This window comes from Dermacentor andersoni, chromosome 8, assembly GCF_023375885.2.
Source record: "Dermacentor andersoni chromosome 8, qqDerAnde1_hic_scaffold, whole genome shotgun sequence".
Taxonomy (NCBI): domain Eukaryota; kingdom Metazoa; phylum Arthropoda; class Arachnida; order Ixodida; family Ixodidae; genus Dermacentor; species Dermacentor andersoni.
The window spans coordinates 94,322,301-94,340,561 of NC_092821.1; the positions used below are offsets into that span (position 1 = coordinate 94,322,301).

General features: G+C 46.1%; 1 long non-coding RNA gene across 1 annotated transcript; it reads right to left on the minus strand.

Annotated features, from left to right (window-relative positions):
- Positions 1-515: 515 nt before the first annotated feature.
- On the minus strand, positions 516-17,741 carry LOC140212925 (uncharacterized). The gene is made up of 3 exons (XR_011889905.1): positions 17,656-17,741; positions 14,202-14,294; positions 516-907 (listed from the first exon to the last, which is right to left on the minus strand). It is a non-coding gene; the product is annotated as an uncharacterized lncRNA (long non-coding RNA).
- Between the last annotated feature and the right edge of the window lie 520 nt (positions 17,742-18,261).

The following is an 18,261-nucleotide window of genomic DNA, read 5'->3' on the forward strand; positions in this document are numbered from 1 at the left end:
AACAAAACGTCGTTTCATGCACTGCAGCACACAATTAACTAGAACGGCAATGTAACTAGATCCGCAAAGTTCGGGAATTTGTGTCTGAAATCTGGTGTCGTCCAGAGAATTCGTTCCAAGGGGATTCGCTTTGCGGAGTTCACTGCTAGAGTTTGTAAATTGCAATATGGGTCATAAGATAATTTGCTAAAAACTTCATAAGTGAATTGTTAATTAGTCGATTTTGCAATTCAATTTTTTCTGTAAGTAGTGTCCGCCGCTTCGAGTAGACCGGCTCATAAACTAGAATTGAGCTATCTGCCACAGGCAACCTTTAGAAAATGTTGAAATTGTTAGCTGAAACTCCTGCTATAAAAGGTCTTCATTATACACGATAAAAAATCGCACCAGTTTTTGACAATCTCTAGCCATCCGACTATTGAACACCAGACAGTCCGGATGACCATGAGACGTTCTTTGTTTCATTCGGTTTAAATAAAGCGGAGTGGAAAGCACTTCTTTGTCAGTGGGTGGCGTTCTATAGATTTATTGCGAGTATTCTTAGTGAAGTAAAGCTTTAGCAATAAGCTGCAGGTTGCAGTAGGTGGGAGTTTTAAAACTGAGCTCGGTCGTTGTGTCTCGGGCGCAGAAGAAGCAAGTTAGGAGTGCGCGAAAACTTACTGAGAGTCAAAAGCGAGGCCCAGCCTTGTTCTCTTGTTGCTGGTTCTTGTCGCATTAGCAACTTCGAGAAAGTCTTTCAGCACTCCTGTGACGGTCCATTGTGCACCCGTGTTGCAGGGCGACGCTCTGCACACAGAGTCTAGGTATATCTGGTCACAAAGGCCGTCACTAGGTAGCACTGAGAGCAGTGAGAATTTGTCAATGTTGTACGTGCAGATCATCGGCGGCCCTCGTACGACTGGTGCAACTGCACGAAATAAAAAACAAACAAACTGTAGGCAGATAGAAAGAGAGCGCGATTTGTAAACTGTCCATTAAAGACCCGCAGGTAAGCTGACAACGAGAACAAAAATAAGACGACACGAGAGCGCAAGTCAACAGTCGTTTGAAATGATGAAAGGCATGATCGCTGTTATTGTTTCTGAATGCGTGACGAGCATCATGCACGTGACCCACATCTATTTCTTTTAAATTGTTAATTGCATGTTGCTTCCAAATAAAAATTTAAGTTGTTTGAGTGGCGCTTGAATCGTTGTCTTTGTGTTGCCAGTTTGCGCGCTGCTCATGTAATTAAAAAACTATAACCAGCGCAATACCGCATTAATATATTTCTTAACACATATTGCGGTATTGTAAAAGATTGTCAGGTGGTAAATATAAAAAACAAAAACGCAATAAGTTCACCAATGCACATCGGTGTCGCTGCATAAAAATTGGAGTTGGTACAAAAAAAAAAAAAAACCTCTTTCACTCACCAGCATGAGAATGACGATTAGTACTGCAGAAAATGTTGCGAAACTTCCGCATGTGTTGAATTGCACTAGTGTCTAACTATTTTTCTCTAGATTCTTCTATAGCTATATTTCTAACGAGATAAGTGGTGAGATTGCCCAACTTAAACGTAAGATAAAACGCAGGAAACGTGAATTGCCCAACTTAAACGTAAGATAAAACGCAGGAAACGAAAGCGAGAGAAGGATACAAATGAAACTTCGAGCCTGTCTTTGCTGCGTAAAAAGAAGCAGGTTTCAGAGAAAGAAGAAAATCTTTCAGGAAAGTTCCCACAATTTATGGAAGCTTCCTCACAGTGTTTTTGGCTTCACCTTTCACCCTCGTGCGAAAAAATGAGGTTCATTGAAACTGATGGCTGTTTTATTACCGAGCAATCAGAAATCGCCAACAGATGCAATGCTTACTTTCATTCTGTGTTCAGTCTTCCTACTTCTTCGCCTTCGAATTTCAGTAAAGGACGGTGCGCACTGCCATTTGACATTGCGGATGTGGTTTTGTCTTAACAAGATATATTTTCCCTGCCACTTAATTTAAACAGAGAACGTCGCCTGGGCCTGATTCTATTCCTAATGAGTTTCTGCAGCGATGCGCCGAACGGGTCTATAAATATTTACTTGTCATATTTAAGCCTTCTTTAGGGCAATATTGCTTACCAACTGATTGGTTACAAGCCAGAATAGTACCAGTACACAAATCTGAAAGCAAGCACCTATTTCCATACCTTGCAACTGTTCCAAAATAGTTGAGCCTGTCTTGGCAAAGTGCTTATCCGAATACCTCGAGAACAAAGCTAAAAACATACTAAAAAACATAGCCTACATCACTCCGTCAATCACAAATGATAACATCTTCTCAGCGCTTGGCCTTCCATGCTTCGGGACTCTGTTTACGCTAACTGTTTACGCTAACTGTTTACGCAAATGCTAAGGCATTTTTGGTTCAGTGATCTTAAAATATGCTACACAGCCCCCCGAAGCCTTCGTAGTACTGTTCGCTTTATAGTTCCGCGATCCTCGACAAGATATGGTGAAGCTAGGCGTTGTGTTTTTGTGCCAAAAATTCTGAACGATTTGCCAAATGAGGCATTCTCCATTACATCAAAAAAGGCATTGAAAAACATGATTTATTCACTGTAACATGGTTGCTTCAACATTTGTAACAAATGCTGTTCAACATTTCAAAGAAATGTCCATCTTGCCGTCTTGGTGTCGATTATTGATTCTTGCTATATGTTTTGCTTCTTGTTCGTTTCCAGTTGCTTAACAGTTGCTTCCCAACTGTTAGTCCTTCTGCATTATCTTGCCAGATCTCTATGGTAAAGTAAATATTGCACGCTCATCCGCTGATTTGCAGGGCCAAGTCCCTCAAGCCACTTGTGGCTTTGACAGGCCCGTTTCTTGTATTCTGTATTCCTTCGTGCAATAAAGATTATTATTATTATTATTATTGTTATTATTATTATTATTATTATTATTATTATTATTATTATTATTATTATTATTATTATTATTATTATTATTATTATTTCACCGAAAATCTTCCACAGTTCAACAGGAGGTTATATTGGTCAGCAAGGACCGCAGGACAGAAAGCAGGCTACAAATTCATATGGATAAGAGGCGGCAAGATCTTCGAAAAGAAAGACGAAGCCGCTACACTCATTCGAATTACTTGCGACTCAGACTTCGATAAGATAAAATGACTGACCGATGATTACATAGAACACTAGAATTTCCAGATTTTGCCACGTTTAAGGCAAGTTTTGGCCCAAACGAAGATCAAGAATTCACGTTGATAAACTTGAATGTTCATAGTCTCCGCAAATATTGGGAACAATTCAAGATTTTAGCAGAAGAATCTATAGGTTTTGTTGATATATTTGTTCTCACCGAGATAGACGCACCACAGTCCTGCTTAGATATGTTCACAGTGAACGGTTATCGCGCCAGTTTTATTGTACGCCCCGTACGCCGTGGGGGAGGGATCGCGGTCTTTGTGAGTGAAAAATATTATGTTTCAGCTGTTGACATTACATCTGTGCATGCAGAATGCTTGGCCCTAAACGTGAATTTATTCACGGGGCTTTTATATTACTCGCCGTATACAGACCGCCGTCTGGTAACATGACAAGATTTTTAATTGAACTCGAGGAAATACTTCTCAAGTACAAAGAAGCTCAGTTCTTCTGCCTGACAGAGGATCTGAACACTGATATCCTAAGCACAAACAAAATTTCTATATCAGAATACATATCCTCACTATCAGCATATGGAATTGAAAACACGATCAGGGCTGCCACACGTGGAGATTTCTTGAACGGTCGACAAGTTAAGCCATGTCTTGACCACATCGCTGTTCGGGCACCGAATCACACTTTGACCTCATGTATCATTTCTCCGAGGCAAGCTGATCATTATTTAACCGCCTGTCGTTTTTCTCCTCAGTTTATACCATCTGGAACTGCTTCAAGTGATGTTAATAAGATACATGTGGCAATAACAGATGAAAGAAAGTTGGATGCATTTGTGGCATCTTTCAACTGCGCAAGCTTAATTGCGGACGATCCAGCAGAGGTAGTTTACTCAAAGATGTGCCGTAAACTTGACGCGCTCAAAAAAACTTGTACGCGAGAAATTGTGCGTAAAAAAGGCGGAATCTTGATTGGCTTAGCCCTGCAATTTCACGGGCAATCGCGAACAGAGACTGGCTTTGGAGACGTTCCAAGCATGCTCCTAAAAACGCCGACCTTCGCTCAGAGTACAGAGCCGTAAGAAACAACGTAGTGGCACTTATCCGGTCAGCTCGACGGCTGTACTTTCGGCAGCAGTTCAAACGAGCGTTTAAAAATCCTGCAAAGATGTGGTCACTGATTAACCATCTTCGTGGACAAGACAGGAATGTGCACAGTTTTGATGTTTTAGTAGAAGAGCCCGTTTTGAAAAGCTGATAGTTTCAATAAGCATTTCACGCTCGCGGCGGAATTGGCAGCAGCTCGGCAAAGCGTAAAATGCACTTTAAAAGGATCTTTGTCAGCTTCCGCATATGAAAGTTATGAAAGTTATGAAAGGAAGATCATGCCAGATTAGTGTTTAGCTTCAAGCGGAGTAAGGCCGCTGGAATAGATGGCATATCGGCGGCATTGTTGCAAAGAAATTTTGACGCTTTTTCGAACATTAGGCAAGTTTTGATTAACGATTTCTCAGAACATGCCGTCTTGCTATAAAATTTGAAGACTGCTATCGTAATACCACTGTTCAAGGGAGGTCAGAAGAACGCAGTTGAGAACTATCGACCGATCTCTGTTTTACCAGTTCTTTCCCAAATACTAGAGAAATTTCTATTTGAATGCATGATGTCCTTCTTAAACGAATTTGCTGTCTTTTCAAACCGTCAATACGGCTTTATTCCAGGAAGGGGCACGATACATCTTCTCGAGGAATTCGCAGACCAGTTGTACGCAGCAGTTGAGAAAAACTCGTTTAGCTGCGCTCTCTTTTCAGACGTTAAGAAAGCTTTTGATACGGTCAACCATAATATTTCTTTAGAAAAACTATACTTACTAGGCTTTTGAGGTCCCTTTCTTGCCATTCTCAAGAATTTTTTTAGCGGTCGTTCGCAAATTGTTAGTTTAAACAACCAACCACAGTATAGTATCAAGCTGCTTGTGAAGGCTAGTGTACCACAGGGATCCATTCTATCTGCACTACTCTTTAATATATTTACAAATGACTTGAGCATAATAACTTTTAAGTGTTTAATATTTCAGTATGCGGACGACACTGTTTTGCTCACAAGAGATATGAACTACGAGACAGCAGTTAGTGTGTCGCAGGAAAACGTAAATCGTGGAATGAAATGGTTCCCTGAGAACGGAATTTCAGTGAACACACAGAAAACCAATATAATATGTTTTATAAGTCAGTTAAAGACAGCCTTTATAGACACACAAGTATTTTTGCATGATCATGATTCTCTCTCTTGTCGTTGCGAACCCGTTGATTATGTAAATACATACAAATATCTCGGGGTGGTTTTCGATAGCAGTTTATCATGGCATGACCACTTGGCTTACGTTTGTGCCAGGCTACGGAAAGTTTCATGCTACTCATTCATATCAAGTCTATGGCTCCAATGTACGCGAAGAAAAGTATAATTTATGCACTTGCGTATAGTGTTCTTAGGTATGGAATCACATCATTTGCGTCATGTCCTTCCCGTCGGCATTGCCGAATTGATAGCACCTTAAAAAACATGTTAAAGAGCATTGCGTAAATTGTCATATCCCATCCGGGGCGGAAATTTTCCAGTTCTTATGTGTTCCTTCATTCCATTCTCTTTACGTACAAACAGTTGTTCAGCGCCACTTTTGGAATTCAGACTTATTGGATATGATGCTAACCGGAAATTGCGATAGACCGATATTGACACGTGTGCTTATCTTTATCGGCCGACCACGTTTCGCCGCTTAACAACTGTAATCGCACAGCGAGGGACACGCCTGCATGTATCCGACGTTTCTGGAAAGTTATCGATGCTTCTACCCGGCTGTCTGTTGTCGCCGAACCTTGTGTTATCTGATTTCATCGCGTGACTCGAATGTTGTAGAACTTTGTGGAAGGCATGCGGGTCCCAACGATTAGTCTGGAACATTCGACGACTGTTGTATAAAAGCCGACGCGCTTGACCCGTTGATCAGATTTTCGACGATCGCCGAGCGTGTTCGCCGCTATCGTTGTGCTATAAGTGTAGCCTGTTTTGTGGGCACAGGTTCGCCCAATAAAAGTTTGCTTTGTCGTTCACAGTATTGCTACTGTGTTATTCAACGTCACCACCACGTGACATCTGGTGGAGGTGCTTTTCGTTCATGTACCGGACGCCCCCGACAAGCCGTGATCCAAGCCCGGACCGCAAAGAGAACACCAACGTAGTCCCGGAGCATCGAGCAAGCCGCCGTCTTCAACAGCTGCCCCCGGAGCACGGACTTCTACCTGAGAAGACCAAGAAAATTGTGGACAAGGCAATCCCAATGGCAGCCCCAGCGTCCCCCATCGTGCTGCAGCAGCCCAGGGAACCTCCGACGTTCCGCGGATCAACATTCGAGGACCCGGAAACCTGGCTCGAAACGTATGAGAGGGTCGCTAAGTTTAACAGTTGGGACAGCGACGACAAGCTGCGGCATGTCTATTTCGCATTGGAAGACGCCGCCAGGACGTGGTTCGAGAATCGGGAAGCCACCTTAACGACGTGGGACCTTTTCCGAAGCGGCTTCTTGCACACGTTTACAAGCGTCGTGCGAAAAGAGCGAGCCCAAGCTCTACTAGAAACCAGAGTGCAGCTGCCAAACGAGGCGATCGCGATCTTCACGGAGGAGATGGCCCGTCTTTTCCGGCACGCCGACCCGGAAATGTCGGAGGAGAAAATAGTTCGCTTCCTGATGCGCGGCGTCAAGCAAGACCTTTTCGCCGGACTTATTCGTAACCCACCGAAGACTGTGGCTGAGTTTTCTGCAGAGGCATCGACGATCGAGAAAACTCTGGAGATGCGCACCCGGCAATATAACCGCCAGGGGCACACGCCGCAGTATGCCATCCAAGGACTGGGTTCGGACGACCTTCAAGAGACCATCAGGGCCATTGTGCGCGAAGAACTGCGCAAGGTCCTGCCTTCGTCGCAGCCTCAAGTAGCTTCGATCGCTGACATCGTGAAAGATGAGGTTCAGCGATCGCTTGGGGTTCCTGAGGTGCAACCTCAATTACCGCAGCCCCAGCCAGAAGCGATGACCTACGCCGCCGTCGCACGCCGTCAAGGTCCCCCTCCGCGACCACGCCAGGGCCCTGCAACGACGCAATTCCGTCGTCCGCCGCCGCCGCCGCCAGCACGCCCACCCGTCGCCCAGCGCACCTACGCGAGGAAGACGGACATTTGGCGAGCCCCCGACCACCGTCCGCTCTGCTATCACTGCGGAGAAGCCGGCCATGTGTATCGCCGATGCCCATACCGGGAGATGGGACTGCGAGGTTTCGCCGTCAATGCTCCGCGCCCGCAGCAAGGTGAACGCCCCCGCGACATCGCCGACTACCTCGCCGCTACTCAGTGGAGCTCTCGACGACCGTCGCGTTCGCCATCACCAGGCCGCTACCTGTCGCCGCAGCGCCGACCATACACTGGCCCAGCCCGGGGCCGGTCAGCGAGCCCGTATCCGGAAAACTAAAAGCAGCAACCGATGGAGGTGCGGTTGCTGTTCGTCGAACTGACGAAGATCCTCCGCCGCCGACGAAGACGACGAAGAAACCATCTCGACGACCTAATGACGACACGCCGCCGTCCCGACGAAGTCAGGAAGCCAAGACTACACCGACGAAAGACGACTTGACGACGCGACGTTCCAGCTTCAGTTCAACACGACGCAGCCGTGATCCGACGCCGAGGCCTAACTGTAACGCAAGACAAAGAACCACCGACCTCGACGTGCTTCTCGACGGCCACGCAGTCACCGCCTTAGTAGACACAGGAGCCGATTACTCCGTCATTAGTGGACCCATCGCCGCCCAGTTGAGGAAAGTTAAGACTGCATGGGAAGGCCCTCAAATTCGCACCGCTGGAGGACACCTGATTACGCCGACTGGGATCTGCACGGCAAGAATTACCGTTCATGACCGGACTTACCCTGCCACCTTCGTTGTCCTCCAACAGTGTTCACGAGACGTCATTCTCGGCATGGACTTCCTGAATCAACATGGCGCAGTCATCGACCTGAAGTCGAAATCGATAACGCTGTCACAAGATCAAGCGATACCGCCGGAGAGCTGTCGTAGTCACCACGCCTTGAGTGTGCTCGAAGATCAAGTGAGCATCCCGCCGCGCGCCAGCATTATTATTTCCGTCGGCACTGAAACACCCGCTGACGTAGAAGGCGTCATCGAGGGCGACCAACATCTACTGCTCGACCGTGAAATTTGCGTCGCAAGAGGGATCGCTCGACTCCACGGAGGGCAAGTGGAAGTTATGCTAACCAACTTCAGCCAAGAGTTCAAGCACATCAACAAGGGCACGACAATCGCATACATCGAGGAAATTGTGGAAACCAGCAATGCCTTTGTCCTCTCGGATTCAGCCGCATCTACCCCGATGAGCATTGTCCCCGAACTAGACTTCGACGTGAATCCAAGTCTTCCTATGAGTAAGCAGCAGCAGATCAGAAGTCTTGTCCGACGATACAAAGACTGCGTTTCGACGTCATCGAGGATTCGACAAACACCAGTTGCAAAGCATCGCATAATAACCGAAGAGAGCGCTCGACCACTCCGCCAGAGCCCTTACCGAGTTTCGACGCGAGAACGTGAAGCTATTAGGCAACAAGTCGACGAAATGCTGCGCGACGACATCATCCAGCCGTCGAAAAGCCCGTGGGCCTCTCCTGTAGTCCTGGTAAAGAAAAAGGACGGAACCCTACGCTTCTGCGTCGATTATCGTCGACTGAACAAGATCACGAAGAAGGATGTGTACCCCCTTCCACGGATAGACGACGCATTGGATCGGCTCTGCAAGGCTAAATACTTCTCGTCGATGGACCTCAAATCTGGCTACTGGCAAATAGAAGTCGACGAGAGAGATCGCGAAAAGACTGCCTTCATCACGCCAGACGGCCTCTACGAGTTCAAGGTCATGCCATTCGGACTGTGCTCGGCGCCTGCAACGTTTCAGCGCGTCATGGACACGGTGTTAGCCGGACTGAAGTGGCAGACGTGCCTTGTTTACCTGGATGACGTCGTTGTCTTCGCCGGAAATTTCGACGATCACCTTAGGCGGCTTGCAACAGTGTTAGAAGCCATCAAGTCATCAGGGCTCACTCTGAAGCCGGAAAAGTGCCGCTTCGCTTACGATGAGCTTTTGTTCCTAGGCCACGTGATCAGCAAATCAGGAGTACGCCCCGACCCACAGAAGACAGCTGCCATCGCAAAGTTCCCGCAGCCAACCGACAAGAAGGCAGTGCGCAGATTCCTTGGCATGTGTGCCTACTATAGGCGCTTTGTCAAAGACTTCTCACGCATCGCGGAGCCGCTAACACATCTAACCAAATGTGATGTCGCGTTCAAGTGGGAAACGCCGCAGGCCAAGGCATTTCAAGAACTCAAACGACGCATGCAGTCGCCGCCGGTACTTGCACACTTCGACGAGGACGCCGATACCGAAATCCACACTGACGCCAGCAGCCTAGGCCTCGGTGCCGTCCTAGTCCAGAGGAAAGAAGGACTTGAAAGGGTGATATCGTATGCTAGCCGGTCGCTGTCAAAAGCGGAAAGCAACTATTCTACGACTGAAAAGGAATGCCTCGCCATCATTTGGGCTATAGCTAAATTCCGCCCTTACCTCTATGGCAGGCAATTCAAAGTCGTCAGTGACCATCATGCATTGTGTTGGCTAGCTAACTTAAAGGACCCTTCAGGACGGCTGGCGCGGTGGAGCCTCAGACTACAAGAATATGACGTCACGGTAATATACAAGTCCGGAAGAAAACACTCCGACGCCGACTGCTTATCGCGCGCCCCCATCGATCCCCCGCCGCAAGACGACGAGGACGACGACGCCTTCCTTGGGATAATAAGCGCGGAAGACTTCACTAAACAGCAACGAGCAGACCCGGAGCTAAAAGGCCTCGTCGAGTATTTGGAAGGAAACACCGACGTTGTCCCTAGGGCATTTAAGCGCGGGTTGTCGTCGTTCACGCTACAAAACAACCTGCTCGTGAAGAAGAACTTCTCACCAGTCCGCGCCAGCTACCTTCTTGTTGTACCGTCAGCGCTGCGTCCAGAAATACTGCACGCCCTACACGACGATCCAACCGCTGGGCACCTCGGATTCTCCCGGACGCTGTCGAGAATACAGGAAAGGTATTACTGGCCGCGTCTGACCGCCGACGTCGCCCGTTACGTCAAGACATGCCGAGACTGTCAACGACGCAAGACACCACCGACAAGGCCAGCAGGATTACTACAGCCGATCGAACCTCCTCGCCGACCATTCCAGCAGATTGGGATGGATTTATTGGGGCCGTTTCCGATATCAACTTCCGGGAATAAGTGGATCGTCGTGGCGACGGACTATCTCACCCGCTTTGCTGAAACTAAAGCTCTACCGAAAGGCAGCGCAGCCGAAGTGGCGAAATTTTTCGTCGAGAACATCCTGCTGCGACATGGTGCCCCAGAAGTCCTCATCACCGACAGAGGAACGGCTTTCACAGCAGAGCTCACCCAAGCCATTCTGCAGTACAGCCAGACAAGCCACAGGAGGACAACTGCCTACCATCCGCAGACGAATGGTCTCACGGAGCTCCTGAACAAGACCCTCGCCGACATGCTAGCAATGTACGTCGACGTCGAACACAAGACGTGGGACGCGATCCTGCCGTACGTAACCTTTGCGTACAACACGGCGGTGCAAGAAACAACACAGATCACGCCGTTTAAGCTGGTTTACGGCAGGAACCCGACGACGACGCTTGACGCCATGCTGCCGCACGTAACTGACGAAGAGAATGTTGACGTCGCTAGCTATCTCCAGCGCGCCGAAGAAGCCCGACAGCTCGCCCGCCTGCGAATCAAGAGCCAGCAGAGGACCGACAGCCGACACTACAACCTCCGACGACGCTTCGTCGAGTACCAGCCTGGCGACCGTGTTTGGGTCTGGACCCCGATACGCCGACGAGGACTCAGTGAGAAACTGCTCCGACGCTATTTCGGACCCTACAAGGTCATCCGACGTATTGGCGCTCTGGACTATGAGGTCGTGCCAGACGGCATTTCGCATTCACAGCGGCGCCGCGCACGATCTGAAGTGGTCCACGTGGTGCGCCTTAAACCCTTTTACGGACGCTGACAAACTTCGTTATTTTTGTTCTTTTCTTTGCTACGAGTGCTTTATTTTATTAACTTCGTTTGTTTGCAGCATCGGGTCGATGCTTTTTATGAGGGGGGTATTGACACGTGTGCTTATCTTTATCGGCCGACCACGTTTCGCCGCTTAACAACTGTAATCGCACAGCGAGGGACACGCCTGCATGTATCCGACGTTTCTGGAAAGTTATCGATGCTTCTACCCGGCTGTCTGTTGTCGCCGAACCTTGTGTTATCTGATTTCATCGCGTGACTCGAATGTTGTAGAACTTTGTGGAAGGCATGCGGGTCCCAACGATTAGTCTGGAACATTCGACGTCTGTTGTATAAAAGCCGACGCGCTTGACCCGTTGATCAGATTTTCGACGATCGCCGAGCGTGTTCGCCGCTATCGTTGTGCTATAAGTGTAGCCTGTTTTGTGGGCACAGGTTCGCCCAATAAAAGTTTGCTTTGTCGTTCACAGTATTGCTACTGTGTTATTCAACGTCACCACCACGTGACAATATTATGTACTGCGGAGCGTTTCAAAGCATGGAAAGGCAAGACGGTGTGCTTATGTGCCTGACATTTTTAATGGCTTACCAAAAGAACTTTTTGCTGTAACCTCTATGCGGAACCTAAAAAGGCATTTCAGAACATTGTGTTGATTGTTGCATTCTTTTACGGTTGTGCTTAGAAGTATGAGATTATATATCTTGAGTTTTGTTTCCTTGGAGTTAGCGCTGCTGTCCTTGGTACTGGTTTTATGATTGCTTTGTTTTTCTATTTTTTCAGCTAATCCTATTTTTCCTTTCAATCAAGGTGCTGTTTGTTGCTGCCATTTTGTTACCTCTGCCGTAAACTGCCGGGCCCAGTCCTTCAAGCCTCCTGTTGGCTTTGACGGGTCTGAGGCTCTCTGTATCCTCTACAAAGTGGCAATAAATATTATTATTATTATTATCATTATTATTATTATTATTATTATTATTATTATTATTATTATTGTTCAACTGGTGTGGTTCGTAAATGTGTTTTAGATAACATGCTGCCTTCAATGACAATAAACGAAGTTGATCATCGTATGCGCATCGCCGTTCGCTGACGGACAGTTAATTACCTGCGTCAATAAACATATATATAGTCATTTAATTGGCAATGTACATATCAGATGAAAAAATAAGACTACCCCGTTTCTCATTATATATATATTTGTGTGTGTGCGTGCGTGTGCGTGTGCGTGTGCGTGTGTGTGTGTGTGTGTGTGTGTGTGTGTGTGTGTGTGTGTGTGCGTGTGTGTGTGTGTGCGTGTGTGTGTGTGTGCGTGTGTGTGTGTGTGTGTGTGTGTGAATAAATTATTTTTTTTTGATCCGTTGTTTACGTCGGATGAAGTCAGACCAAGGTAAAACTGAAACGATCATTCATTTCAGTCGCAACGTCGAAAGAAAAAATTTTTTTCTGCACACCATCTGCAGGTGTTTCACTTTAACGCCAAGTGCGCTTCGTTACGTGGTAGAGAAGATCCAGAAACGACATGTCCAATTTTTTTTTGTCACAAGATACGTACATGCCGCGTGGTAATTATTTCCGTCATTTACATAACTCCCGCGAAATACGTAATGAAATCACGTGACCACGCTCATGAGCCATCGTATTCCAGCGCTCTCAACCGAGCTTCGAGCGAAATAACCGTGCGCGCGGATTGGTGGCGAAGTGAGCGCCGCGGGTTTAAAAGGCATCGGCGTCATGCGTCACACTGCGTCACACTGCGTCACACTGCGTCACACTGCGTCACACTGCAAACGGAGAGGAAGCACCGTCGTCCCTGATAAGTTGTAGGCTCACCACGCGAGTGGTTCTTACGCTCTAAGCATGACCGAGAGGGCTGCAATAGCATAGCGCATGATCGCCGTCACTTGGATAATTTCATATATAGCGGGCTTTCTCTAAATGCCGAAATATCACCAGGCAGCATCTACCTTACCACAAAAAGGGAATCTTGTCTTTTCTGAATCTCCTTCACACGTAACGAAACACACTTGGCCTTAAAGTGAATATTAAAAACATGAATATTTGTTCTTAGTTAAGAAAGTAATCACGCAGAATCTAAAAAAAAAAAAAATCAGGAGCGGCTTGTGACCACAAACCATTTATCGTTGGTTCTACTGTGCTGCGGTTAACAACTTGTTTTAAATCGATCATCCAAGTTACGCGAAACAGCGCGTATACCCCGACAAGAAGGTTAACATAGGGGTCCCATTTTCGTGAATCACAATCACATAAAAAGATCCAACGATGACTCAAGGGAAACGTTAGGGTGAATTACATGATCTGTTTTAGTACAAATACAGGAATAACAAATAAACGGCAATGAAGGTCCCTTTATTTATTATTTCTACATTAGAATGAAAATGCCATTCAGGCTGTGGTTTTGGTTGGTGTCATTGTGTGTTGTTTTATTTGATTATAAATAAATATATATATATATATATATATAGAATGAACGAGAACACAGGGGGTTAACTGAGGGGCCCGGTTTCTATTAATCATAGCATGAGAAGCCAACAAACAAGGACACCAAGGACAACGCAGGGGACATAACTGGTACTTACCATATCAAGTAAGGAAATAATGCGAAGCGAAGACGTGGAATCGTTCCCCATCTGCGGCAAGCTGTTTCTTTTCATCCAATTTGACTGCCATTTATCCCTTCGTTTAATGTAATTAGTAAGTAGAAGTAAGTTCCCCTATGTTGTTCAAGGTGTCCTTGTTGGCTTCTCACTATATATGTATATATATATATATATATATATAACCTCTAGCAACTATTTTTATGTTCATTGTGCACACCTACACGTTTTAAGGAATCTTCAGTTTACCTGTCGTCGTCAAGTTGGGGTTGATCGGCAACGTGCTCGGCAACTTGGTCGGCTTCTTAGTCATCAGTGGGTTCGGCGCCTCCTTTTCGGCTGCTATCAGCGTGCGAGAAAGAAAGCTTTCTGAGACACAAATTAGGGCACAAAAATGCGCCAAGCACAAGAATTCCTTGAGCCGGCCTATTTTTATGTGTACTGTTTGCCTAAGAAAGGAGGAGTAGCACGCATCACCCATAATGCCGAGCTCTCCTACAAACATATCTTATTACAAAGGAATTCGGAGTATGAAAGCCTACAGCCCACTAGAAAGACCGGGAGTGGCGACTGGCGTGGATTTTTGGCACGGTTTTGAACGCCGTACTACGTGAATATCTTACCACAGCAGCTGTCATTTAAAGATGTCCGGGAAAAATAAATTCGACAAAGCTCAGCCCTCAACCTGAAATCAGCTGTACAAAAGTCTCTTTCCGAAAAGCCGTTCGAAATGGCATCCGATGTTACAGGTATAATAGGCTATGGAAACATTTAATGTTTCGAGGCGATTTCGCACAGTTAAAAAGGCTTTACAAAGAAACTACAGAGTTGATTAGAGTATTCCAGGTATTTAAAACATATATAACTTCGCTTTCAGGTCGCCGTACCTGCGAAGTGCGAAAAGCCTAAAATGTGTTTCGTAATTGCTACGCCAATGTAACAGTAATAAAATAACCAAAAAATTATTCATATAAGACCGCCGATGAGCCAGCACATTCGCTTGTCCAATAGTCGTGCGCTTTCAACGAACGGAGATTGGAGACAGTAATATCGGTCATTACTGCGCCTGTACGACGTCAGACAGAGCTTCGCTCGCTTGAATCGGACACGCCAACCACGTCCTTGCTTTTTCTTTTAGTTCACTTCAGGTAAGACGTTGCAGGCATGCAAGCACATGATGCTGGGCGTTAGTGCGTGAATTGTGACGGGTCTTTCGAAAACTAGACATCACAGGGCGTTGTCTGAGACGGGAGCTCGAATTGTCTCTAACATCGTGGGCGGGAACAATTAGGGTATAAATTGTTTAGCTTTGGAACTGCTAGCCCGCCAGGGCAGTGTCACATTACGTTATCATAGGTCGCCCTCCTGTGGTCACTTGGCATTGGAAATACTTCCAGTTGTATTGATCCCAATGGAACTGCGTCAACATACGTACAGCTTTCATGCTCAGTGTGCAACGAAAGTGTGAGGACCTTCAGCAGCCGGAAGTGTAATTAATATCGGTTGCCAGCTGTGCAGTATGAGAACATGTGGAAAACAACACCACGTGATGAAAGCGAACGCTGCCAAATATAGGCCCGGCGCTTTATCATTTCACCACGTAATGTGTCGGACAGCCTTGCGCCTTGGAAGCGGACAAAAAAGGCGCGGCAGTAATGGAGGCTACCGCACCAGCCACGTTGTAACGCGGAATATAAATACAACACTACGTGCGTCCCGTGAACGATGAACTTAGTCGCTGTTGGAGGTCAAACGTGGTCAGGCGATATCCTAGCCGACAATAGGAGGAAGCAATGGGGTTTAGCAGTACGTGCAATGCTTGTGGAAGCTAAGGGGCTGTTTATTAGTTACAGAATGCGTTCCGAATAAGAGAAGGAGAAAAGAGAGAGATGAAAGCGGCGCCCGAGCTAAAAAGCTTTACCCTGTGGGCTCCTTTATAATGCCACCTGGTGTTTTGACCCAGCAAGCAGTCGGCATTGCGTGCCCAGCAAAAACGGCGAAGACGACGAAGAAGTCAAAGCTCCCGCGCCAGCTGGAGAACCGTGCCCTCTTGCCTGGCATTTTTCGTGTCTGGCTGCTGGTACTGTTGCTTACTTTTTCCTTAACGCGTAAAATATCATCATCATCCGCCTGTTTTATTTTCGTTGCTGTACGAAGGCCTCTCCCTGCGATCTCCAGTTAACCTTGTCCGGCGCCAACCGATTGAAACTATAGCGCCCCCGTATTTCCCGTTTTCATCGCCCCGCCTAGCTTTCTGCCGTCCTCGACTGCGCTTCCCTTCTTTTTGCAGCCATTCTGTAACCATATTGGTCTACCGGTTATCTAACCTACGCATTACATGACCTGCCCGACTCTATTTTTTTCTTTTGATGCCAATTAGAATATCGGCTACACCCGTCTGCTCTCTGATCGAAACCGCTCTCTTTCTGTCTATGGTAAAGGAAATATCGTTTTTGTCGGCTACCATTGCACCAAATTTGATGAGGTTTCTTGTACTTAAATGAAAAAGAAAGTTAGAATCATGTTGTTGTTGTAGCGGATTCTTGAATTAAACCGCAAATTTGTGATAAATGTTTTCGGAAATAGCAAATTTTCAGAAAGCGAACGGTCACGTTTACACAACTGTAACTCAGGAACAACAACAAAAAAAAAACGATATCACGATTCTGTGGATCGCATGTGAAATCAGATTTAAAGCGAAAACAATTGGTGTAGTCTACATCGCGCTTCAATAGTTTGACAAGTAGCATGCTGAATCTTGTGCTAATCTCGGTATAATTGTTAAAGGGACACTAAAGAGACAAAATATGATTTCTTCTGCATCAGTAAATTACCTTTCTACGACACCAAAACTATCACTATTAGCACGATAGACGCTTGGTACGCGAGAAAAAGCGCAAGAACAAAAAACGGGTGGCGATGCCTCCTTTTAGTTCCCCGCCGGGTCGCTGTGACGTCATCGATTTTTATGGCATCTTCTAAGGCCTACCTAAGTATATAGCGGTAAAGATTGACTACATTGTGTTCTAAAGGAACGAAATATTAAATATGGTATGTTTCGGGAGCCTTTACTCAGGCAACGCGGCGCAAAAGCGAAAACGAACTTTAGAATCCCTGACGTCATACCGACCTAACGGCGTCGGCGTTTTGGCGCGAAATTCAAATACTGATAATTCGACCTTCATTTTCTCATCTAATAATCAAACTATTATTTTGGAAGTTCTCAAATAATGCTTTATTGGTCTAAAGTGGATTATTATATCGCTTTAGTGTCCCTTTAAACAGAATAATTTCAATAGCGATTGGCGCTGATTTTGCAATTATGAAATGGCCTTTAAATTGAAAATGCTCGAAAGGTGACAAGGTAAATTTTTTCAGTTTTCATTGCGATTTTCGCGAAAGTAATTCACCTCAAAAGACTGAATTGGCCTAATTCACTCGATGTGATTGCATAAAAAATTCCTTTTTAAAATGTACGCACCCTATATCAGATATCCTGCACCAAATATCAGATATCTGCACCAAATATCAGATATCCTGCACCAAGCTACAAGCACGTCGCTTTGGGACTTTTCTAGATGCACTAACACGCAGTATGTGTGGAATAGAAATTAGAACGTATGGTAACTACTTGGATCCTTAAAACGTAACAACGAAATGCTGCGTAACCACAGTAGTAATTGATATGCAGATGCGAACTCACGTGTCTCTTTCAAGAGATACCAAGTGAGAGCGATGGCGACCACGCCCACTGTTAGGATTGCGGCGATGCCGACCAGGGTCGGGAAGGCTGACGTCTCCCTGTAAGGAATATTGAGCGTGCGAAAAGCAATATGGGTATTTGTCATAGTTAGACGAAAAACATTCACGTGGATATGAAGCAAATCACTCCTACGCTAACAATGAAATGATGATTATGCGTTACCCTTCACGCATTTAAGCATTATGAATACTTTTCCTGAGAACGTGATCCACATTCGACAGATGGCGCTTATATAAGTGTCAAGGTTACAGTGCCCGCTGTGAGGAGCGGCGTCGTCGCGAGTCGCCGACAGGTGGCCAAAGAACCATAATTTGGGATCATACAAATTTTCATTTAGAGAAAATACAATGTTTTTAAATAAGGTGTTCAAATACGATTTTACAATTGTACATGAACATACACGAAGCAGGACCGTACATGAATTGCTTTAGGATTCGCAATATTTTATTTGTGATATCACACCGTAGCGTTTATTGTTCCATCACACGCGGTGCCTCAAGTGCTAGCAGCCAGACACTTTTTCAACGCCTCTATTTTTTATTCGTA